At 31.3% G+C, this 6,940-nt stretch overlaps 1 pseudogene; it reads right to left on the reverse strand.

Annotated features, from left to right (window-relative positions):
• Positions 1-4,539: 4,539 nt before the first annotated feature.
• Positions 4,540-6,891, reverse strand: LOC115243845 (annotated as a pseudogene).
• Between the last annotated feature and the right edge of the window lie 49 nt (positions 6,892-6,940).

Below are 6,940 nucleotides of genomic sequence, written 5' to 3' on the forward strand. Positions count from 1 at the left end.
TCTGCCTATCTAAATCGGACGACCACACCACGTCCGATCGATATAATCGCATTCAACGCATACATGCATTAATAATTTATATACTATTAGAATAACAATAAACTTTTCGTCGATACAGCTTGCGTGGGCCAATTACACTGATCTGCTTTGGAATGCAAGATACCATTTTTTCACACTTTATGTAATTTCCAAAAATCTAGGAGCTGCGTTTTAGCATCTCATTATTATAAACCACGTTTCGGGAAGATGTAAAAAGCTCATTATATTATATCGCGAGTACATTTCACCCGAACGTCGTACCAGATTCGTGCAGTTAGCCTGAAGAAAAAAAGCGCTGAAATTCGATGCATTTACAGTGAACTATTTTTTTACAAAGGATAAATCCTGCCCTTGCGATTATATGCCGATACTGTTTATAATAAGCAATCCACTGTGGATGATTAGATTCTCGTCACACGCGAATTACAAACGGCAACGATATATGTACGTATTGTAATTCAAGCATTTCACAGGCCGACGAAATAAGCAAAGTATACAAACAAATACAGACACATACATACACGCATATACATACATGTAGTTTTGAGCGATTATTCGCGTATCATAGATTAATCATTTAAAATAAAATTTTGTAAAATGCAATAACATCTTGCGGATGCATAAGTTTCATAAAAATAATACAATGTTAAATGCGCGACATCCGTGCATTTGCGTTGTACGAAATTTTGCTTTCGTTCGAAAGGAAAAAAAAGAATGATACGCGACGCAGCGCGAGGATCCGTGAATCCGTAGACATACTTTGCGATTAATTTTTCATACAATTTTTCGATGTATCAATATACATGTGTATATTATCGTTACATATTATTTAGGTCTTATTTGTTAAATATAACGAGTCATGCGCTGCATTTACCTATTCACCATACGTTTTCCTACGCGCGCAATTTTATTTAATACGGAATACGTTGAGATGTCTATAATTTAGCGCAGTATAATTAATATTGGTGGTTATTTGTCATATGCAATGGCTATCTACATAAATTACTATGAGAATTATTATTAACATATTATTATTATTATAAAAATAAATTGCGTATTTCTGATAAACGAATAAAAATAGGTAAGGATAGAGAAATAAAAATTGTAACATATTTGTTGATGGCCAATATCAAATATGTATAAAAATAATAATAATGCTACATTACTAAAATAAACAAATATTATTGCTCGTTTTGTTAACTTACTTTGATGGCAATCTGAACACTAAACATACTGACTAGTAGATCTTTATCAGTCAGTCACGATAACACAATCTTGAAAAGACATCCGGCCAAAAGCTGCCGATAAAAAGGATTTATTTCATTATCTTCTCTGCTTTTTATTTGGTAGACAAACTTCAGGCAAAATTACATATAGCAGGCTTCTTCACTTAAAACTATATATATACAAAACTGATGCGCAGCGGACTTATCGGTTAATCCGACAAAAACAAACGCCATAATATTTATCAAAAAATACAAATTCGAAAATATTAAACCGTTAAAGCTCTGGAACAATACTATCACCTTTATTTCTTTGGTTAAATACTTGGGAGTTTATCTAGACACCGAGCTAAACCTGAGATAACATCTTGAAGACAAAAGAAGAAAATTCTACATCTCTATATGCATGCAAGAGAGCCATGGATATTAGTGGGATATTAAACTTACCTGACTTTTATATAAGCATTTACTATCTACCCACATATACAGCTGTAGTCTGATGGTCCAGGGAAAAAAAGGTGGGGACAAAAAAACAGCTAAAAAGCCTGATAAGCTAAAAGGTAGTTACCTGAGAACAGTGACAGGAGTCATAAAAACCACACTAACAGAAGCAATAGTCCTCTGTATTTCACTCTTGGATCAGACGATCATTGACACTGTAAAATTGGCAACTAAAATATCAGGATGAGTGGAGAAACACAGGTCTGTCACTCCAATCTTAGATTTCTTCATGAACTTTTTTACACTAAAACAGAATATAATTTTTAGGAAATACCAGGTGGTTAAGTCTTTTAAGATCCTTATACCAATCAGGGATGATTGGCATAGCCCAAATCAGTTTGCCAATCCTGACGTGGACACATGGTATACAGATGGATCAAGTATAAACGTGATTTAGAATGAACCACAGGGAAAGTATTTCCATGGGCGATCTAGTCACATTCTTCCACGCTGAAGTACTGACCATCCTCAGGAGCGCAGAACTATCTATCTCTAATATGGCAAACAGGATAATTGTTATTAATTCTGATGACTGCAGAACAGCCATGTCAGCAATTGCTAAGATCACAGAATATTCCATAGTTCAGGACTGGGAGCGTCCCATTTGACCACGTTGAGATCGACCTAACGTTGCAATTGACCACGTTGATATTGATCACGTTGATATTGACCACGGTCCCGATTGACCACGGTCCCGATTGACCACAGTTGCGATTAACCACGGTCGTTAATCGCAACCGTGGTTAATCGGGACCGTGGTCAATCGGGACTGTGATCAATCGGGACCGTGGTCAATCAGGACAGTGGTCAATCGGGATCGTGGTCAATATCAACGTGATCAATATCAACGTGGTCAATCGCAACGTGGTCAATTGGGACCGTGGTCAATATTAACGTGGTCAAACGGATGCCACTCTTCAGGACTATATACAAGCGTTTGAAAAGTTGGAAAAACAAAATCAAATCCTAGTTTGAGTCCCTGGACACTAGAGTATAGCAGGCAATAAAGAAGCAAATAAATTCGCTAAACTAGGATCTTAAATGGATCCAAGCGATTCAATTGTCGGCATCCCCTTTGTCACAGGCAAAAACATTATTAAATGGTGTTTTATAGAAAAAAAATGTAATATTCCTCAAGATGAGTTTCTGACGGCGATTCGTTTCATACTTTATTCTACGAATTTTACTTTTAACCAAACAATATACATATATCAACAAACGTTCGGGGCTATCATCTGCTTTCTTCTGTCTCCTCTATCTAATTGCAGATATCACTTTGCAGGACTTAGAAAACAAAGTCATTAGATACATTCTTTTCAATTTGCCTTTTTATTATAGGTATATATATTAATTTAATGTTATTACAACGATGTTCAGTAACATGTAATGTTGTTAAGCACGTAGGTTTTTTAATGTTGTAATCAACGTCATTATGAACAAATTTTGACATTAATTTCAAGGTTTTAATAACGTTGAAATGAAAATACTTTAATATTGCAAATAATGTTGCGCAAATGTTTTTCTTACACAGAAAAATATTTCTTTGGATTTGATAAATTTTGTTGATTAAAGAAATTTAATCATTGGAATAATCCAATCAAATTAATGTTTGAACTAACAAATACAATTATTTGACTTTCAAAAAACGTATATTTACTTTAAATAAAATATTTTTGAAAGAATTTTCATTTTTTTTCTTTGACTTAAACAACTATATTATTCTTTCCAACAATTTTATTGTTTCCGTTAAATAATATTCTTGTTTTATTTAAAAAATTCATCATGTTGCTTTGAACAATTTAAATAAATTTTAGAACAAGTTAGACAAAGCTAGATTGCCTGTTATACGGACAGCATTTTTCTAATCAAGTCTTCACGGCCTCTTAGAGCCATGGCATATAGAAAAACTTAACTTCACTTATTGAAGCAATTTCTGTCCGAATAACTAAAAATCTGACATTTATCTATCCAATTTTCCAAAAATCAATTCGATATCTAAATTCCCCTGTGTCGAGATCATATCAGAAATTAAACTGGTAGAAATAGTTGTTACAGTGTTATTAGCCGTATTGTGCAGGTTTTATATACGTTCATGATAAAAACTTGAATACAACTATAGATATAGAGACCCTCTAATTAGTGTCACAAAATAACATCTAAGTTAGGTCGGCGATGTTATTTTTCAGCAAAATCTATGGCATGGAATTTAATTTGTAAAGCATGGTATGTTTTAACTGAAAGATATAAATTACATAAATAAAAATTTTTTTTAAATTTCTGATACAGTATACATCATTTTGCTATCAAAATATCGTTTGTTTGTTCTTTATATTTTTTACACGCGATCTTACATCAAAGACAGCAAACCTTTTAAAAATCTTTATTTTTAATTTGTGACTATCAGGTATAAAATTGCACTGTATACAAACGGTAAACAATTTTTCTAATTATATTTTAATATCTATGTGATGTAAATATGATTTGTTTTTTTCTTATTGTTTGAATATATGCTTCATTCGTAAGAATATATTAAACGTCGTTTGATTGACAAAAAATAACGTATCTTTTTTAGAACAGTGTATTGGTATTAATTTCGAATAATGAAGTGTTTTACCTTTTTTCTTACAAAAGGAACGCAGTTTTATCTATAACACAAAATCTCTAAGTTTTTCGCAAGCTATGGATTATATAAACAGCTATGCTATATGTATAATGTATTTATTTCTATATCAATAAATTTATATAAGAAAAAAATACTTTCATTAAACTTTTCTACATGTAATTTTTCTAGAGCTACAAAGCAATGTTTCGAAATTATTAATGTAAACCATTTAGCTATTATTTTTACGAACTTATACTATCTTCAAGTATTAAGGAGTGTTATTCTCATCTGCTAAAAATTCAAAAGTACTACTAACGTTTGTACCCAAAATATTTTTTGCTGTATTTACATTTTTATAAACTGATTTTTACAATCTATATCAGATTTATATAGTTTTGGCGTAGCAAAAAATTTAAATCTTCTTACTCAACAAATAACTGATCAAGATAATTAGCATATACTATGTATATTTATGAGCAACTTATATTTTTCCTGCATTGCAAAAGGGATTGTATAATAAATTTATTATTCAACATGCAAGTTTTTAAATTTTTAAGAAAATGTGCTGCAAAGCTAAAATATACAATTGTCGCTTAGGATTACATAGATATTGAATTTTATTTACAGTTTGTGAATAACACCCCGCTGTTATCCCCGATTCCCGCCACAATGCAATGTTACTAGACTCTATGTCGGATGTAATATATTATTTATTGTACATATAAATTGATTGATTCTGCTTAATGAAGAATCTGTAAAATAATTAGTTTTAGAATAGCTCCATCAAAACCATCTTCTGTAAAATAATAACCAACAATTTGCTTTCATCTAGAAATCAAACTGCCCAGCATAAACATTAAACCGTTTGATGCAGTACTTGCATGATTAGGCAATGTAACACTACCCCAAAAAGAATGTGTTGCTGTGATATACCTTTCTTGGTGCAATGCTCATTTCATCCATAACAAGAGAATAATTTTTATTCTTTTCATCTTGAAATTGCGATACTATAATCTTCAAGAATTCAAACATGTCATCCGATATCCCACTTGAAAATTTTAGTTCTTGTAATCTCATTTGAAGCGTTCAAATACTGGTAAAGATATATTTTGTCTTATTAATTCTTCGTAACCACGTTCACCGCAGGCAAATTTTAGTTATGTATTTATAAATATTATATATTTAGTAATGCTTTTATGATAGTATCGTTAGACCAATGTCGTGGTCTGCGAGTGCTTTTTAATAAAGCACGAATGTGATCTTTCGTAAAAGTTTGTTTTAGTTTAGTCTTATATAAATTTTTATCATTTTCTTTTTTAAATTTTCTAAAAGCGTCTCTCAATTTTTTCAGTTTCTTTACATAGCGTTTTCTATTGCTTGTTTGTTATATAATTATTAATTATTATAATAAATTTTTTTTGTCCTTTTGTGATGATACTGTTATTTGCTTATTCTTTTCTATCAATTCTTATCCGCTATAACTTGTTGATGGAGAGTTTTGCCTGGTTAAAGCAAACATATATGTAAATATGTTGTATATAAAAGATTTTACTTTAAAAAAGAATTATATGACAAAATCACACTTATACCATAATTAGTTGCATTTCAGATGACTGATTAGAGTTTCCTTCCATGACAGATATACTAATATCATTATTGCTGTTTGTACTAGGATTAGTTTCGGATTTCTCTATTGATTCGGATTGCAAATATGAGTTTGTATATAGACAAATTTGTATTGTTTCTAGTTAAAATCATCTGTATCGCATTGAGAAGAAATAAACTTAATTATCATAATGATTTACTGTCATACATTGTCATAAATTGAATTGTTTTTTGTACCTCTCCTTCATCTTTTTCTTCATCTTGTTTTTTAAGTAAAATCCAAAAATTGTTAGCACTGCATTAGGTTTTAGTTTCCAAAGACCATCGATTCTTTTTTCACACATTGTTGATTCAAAATGAACCTATACAAAATAATAAATAAAAAAGTATACTTTATTTCATTTAAAAGATTTAATAAGATTAGATGCTAAAAAATAGCCTCGCAGAGATATGAAGCATTGGTTGGGCTTCAACTCTTTCGTTCTACATTAGCTGCCTATTTTGTTCTTCGTTAAGGATCACGGGGAAAAACTTTCATAACATAATTTTTCTTTGTTGAATTAATACAGTTTATCGTAGAACATTCGGTCATTATTTAAAAATTAAATGCCTTTAACCCAGATATCTATATCTACATATACGAGGGTGGATCAATAAGTACCCGTGTTTGAAGACAAGTGGCTTTGCTGAGGGAAGTTGGCATTACCATCATGTACTACCATCTGTCAAACGACGCCATACCAAATTTCAGACTGATTCATAGGTTACTTTTGATTTGGCAGCCATTTGTATTAAACGTGTTTGGTGTTTTTCGATACAATAGAAAAAGAGCAATATCGATCCGTAATTCGCTTTTTACTTTTGGATGGAAAACATGCGAAGAAATAAAAGCGAAGTTGGATGCTGTCTATGGGGACCATTTATGACAACCGTGAGATATTGGTTCAAGGTTCAAAGAATTCAAACATGG

Source organism: Formica exsecta, unplaced genomic scaffold (assembly GCF_003651465.1).
Source record: "Formica exsecta isolate Colony F162 unplaced genomic scaffold, ASM365146v1 scaffold741, whole genome shotgun sequence".
NCBI lineage: Eukaryota > Metazoa > Arthropoda > Insecta > Hymenoptera > Formicidae > Formica > Formica exsecta.